Genomic DNA, 3,765 nt, shown 5'->3' with positions numbered 1-3,765 from the left:
TTATAAGTCAAACACACATTGTGAATACTTTCTATTTGGTAAATAAACTCACCTTATTGAAAAATTAAGCAGAAAAAAATATTCTTTCCAACTTCATAAAGGCTTGCTAGCACCATGGTGCTTTCTCCCTCACTTTAAATTTACTAAAATTAAATACACACATAAACTCATGTATTTTTTTATCTGCCTACTGAATTAGTCAATACAAATTGTCACTGAAGTGATCATTTCCATCTACCAAGAGCAAAAGGTTGTACCAGTCCTAGACATGATAGGCCTTGGTCCCCTGTACTACCCTTGAGAGGGACTATTCCAGAGCTGACTGAATATGAAACATGTTTTAAAGAACATGAAATAAATTCATGACAATCTGATGAACTTTAATGTTCAATTATACTTGCAGCAGGGAGTCGAATATAATAAATATACTTCTGAGTGTGTGGTGAAAGTCACTTAGCACCATAAAGACAAGTTTTTAGACCCTCCTAGCACACAATGTTTTTGCTTTGTTCAGCAGTAACAAAGAGATGGGATACAGAGGTGGTCTCTGTTCTAGAAGAGCAGAGAGGAGTTGCCAGGAGTTGTGAGATCCTAAGCAAAAATAATTTACAGTAACTGCTAAGCAGCTGACACTGCTCTTGCCAGAAAGTACCAGCCAGGCAGTGAACACACCACTGTGCTTGCTTTGGAACAAGCTCAAGAACAAAATCTCTGGACATGCACAAACCTGCCCTGCATGAGGAGCATTTATTGTTCAAAGCATAAGCCCATCATCCCAGTTCCTGTATTCTTCCAGTGCTCCTCAAGATCCTAACTGCTAACTGCATCTTTAAATACATCTGCAACACAGGAGACATGAAACCTACAAAATTATCAAAACTATGTTTAGAAGCTGAAAATTGACCAGCTAATAAAGTGAACCAATTTCAGCTCTTCCTTTGCTCCTACTAGGCACAATGGAAAGTAAAACAAAACCTTGTGACTAATTATTTATTTCTACACTGAACAAAGAAAGCAAGGACAAAATCAACTTTTAAACTACTAAGAAAGGAAACAAATACCATGAAATGAGAATTACCTAAATAACAAGGATGGTCTATAATTAATTAAAACTATGTTTTCAGCAACTCCTGCAATGAACTGCCATGCTGTACTCACAGCTTACTGTTCTCACGAGGTACAGACAGGAACTAGGTGTCAAGAAAAACAATCCATCTGCCACATTTTAAATCTCTTTACTCTGTGGTTATGATTTAAAACTTTATTCCCTACTTTCAAGATTATTTGGGCACACATCTTCCCTAGGGGAAATATCCTACAGTTGAAGACTTGAGAATCTGCTCCTGTTTTTAGGAGAGCTAATGGCACAACAGAGGATGGTTGTGCAGTCACACAGAAGTGCTCAAAGCCTTCCTAGATCTGCACAGAACCACTAAAAGCTTGACTTCCAAGAATGAACCCAAGATACTGCGAGAACTCCTCACATGTTCTCTGCAGTTATATGGGTTAGTAAGCTTTATAAAAGGTAGCAATAACTGTCAGAGGAGCAAAGAGAGAAAAATAAATACTACAAAACAGTTCCCTTTGAAGCAGTACTTTGCTCCAAAAGAAGCCAAATTCAGAGGTTATTTTTTTTTTTTAAATAAAGCTAGTCAAGGTACATCTTTTCTGCACTGCCTCCCAGGAACAGACAGCTATGTACATTATGAGACTCAGCACATGACAGGCTGGCTGCTTGTTTTCTATCATCACCTAATATTTTCAAGTGCAAAATTCTCAGCCCCCCGTGAAGAAGTCTGAACTCAAAGCAGAAATCAGGGAATTTAAACAGCATAGCAGTGCATACAATAAACAGGAGTGTACTTCCACCTTTCAGTTGAAATAAGCAGGATCAGACAAGAATTAGCAATCATCATGAATAGAAAAAGCTAACTTTTCCCTTAGTTGCTGGAAATGTTATAATTGTAAAAGTGACCCTTAACAGACAGAGCCCTACTTCAAAAACAGCATAAGAGGAGAAGCAAATCCCCTTAACATCTTTTACCAGGACGTAACAGAATAAAGGCAAGCGTTTGTAGCAAAGCAACACTAGCAGCTGTAGCTTAAAATCCAGTAAATGACCACGGTGCTCCCCCTGGTGACAACACAGGCCGAGGTACCTGCCGTGAGAATCAGCCACTGCCATAAATCCTCCTCCTTCCAGAAACTTAGTAGCAATAGTACAGTTGTTTCCACAGAAGTAGGATCAGAAAGACTCTAATGCCACGATGAATTATCCTGCTTTAGCTTCAGGAATGTGTTCTACATTATCAGAAATAAGTTCTGACACCAGTGATGCTGCCAGGTGTAAGTCACCACACCGTGGAGGAAAAGCATGAAATGAGATTTCAGAACAGAAATGTGGATTTGGATTTATATTTCATATTTGATTTCAACACTAGAGGAACAATTTGCAATGGATGAATATTCCAGAAGGAGATGAAAAAAGGAGGTTTTCTACCCAGTAGGGCACAGATCTCAGGAAACCAAACTGTAACTAGTTTTGTACTGGAAAATATTTGGGTGAAGTGTACAGTTCAGGCCAGTACAGTAAGAGTGGGTTGAGAACAGCAAGCCCATAGCCAATGACACCCTTCCCTGTCAATTAAGTAAAGCAAGCTTATCAATTGGTTTTGCTTTGTTCAGTTTGTGCCTGAATAGTGTTAAGCCATCAAATGAGTTCTTCTCAATGCAGTGAAACTGGCTACACTTGAGAGAGAAATGAAGAAATGCCTAAGGATGGCTAATAAGAGATTCATAACATCACTGGTCATGCCCATGTAACCCTGGGGACAGGAGATCAGACCCACCCGTGCAGCTGGTACCCTGGTAATGAACTGCTGCAACAAGCCAACATCCCAGTGGGTCAAGGTCCTTGGAAACATTTCAATTTGGTTTTTGTTGCAAAACATTCCACACAGTCACTCACCTTTGGGTGAAAACAGAAAAAGCACACAAGCAGGCTGCTCAGGTGAAGGCATAGCACCACAAGAGCAAGAGCTTCCACAGTTCTGTTCACAACAAGATCTCTCACAGTTTGACAAGACTTGCTGTGATATGCAGCATTTTTCACCCTGCCCTTCTCCATCCCTCGACATCTACAGAAACTGGGATAGCAAGACTTGGCCAGTTTTAACTTTTGTCAGTGTTTGATGAGAATCAACTCCCAGAAGTGTTTGATGAGCCACAGCCAAGACAAAGAAGGCAGCTTTAGATCCCTGAGGTGCTGCAGGAAACTTTCTGCATGCTGAGGAATACATCCCTATGCCAGCTATCCTCTTCTCAGGTTTTCAGGATTTTTTTACTGGATTCCAAAGGGAAAAAGGAGGTTTTGCAATATTACACTTCAAACTTTAGTATTGCAGAAGGCAAATTTTGTTCAGGAACACAACTATAAGCTGGCAAGTGTCCTCACTCTTGCCTGTTCAAAGACTGCCATGTCCTTGCTGGTGCTGAGCATATATATATAAAATACCTCTGGCACAGGAATCAAAACAAAGGACAGACAGCTTTAAGTACAAGACCTTGGGTTATACAACTCACAACAATTAATTGCTTCCCTATGAAACAATTCTTGCCAGATTTTGCAATCAACAAACCAGTTTGCTTTCTGCCATCATGAACAGTTAAGATGTGTCACTTTATTTGTATTTTCTGTCTGAAGAGTGACTTTGCAGGTCCTGTATATGAATCCCCCTGCTGTGAAGAAGACACCACATCATTTCA

Source organism: Passer montanus, unplaced genomic scaffold (assembly GCF_014805655.1).
Source record: "Passer montanus isolate IOZ18808 unplaced genomic scaffold, ASM1480565v1 scaffold38, whole genome shotgun sequence".
In the NCBI taxonomy this organism is placed as follows: Eukaryota; Metazoa; Chordata; class Aves; order Passeriformes; family Passeridae; genus Passer; species Passer montanus.
This window is presented reverse-complemented; position numbering follows the sequence as displayed.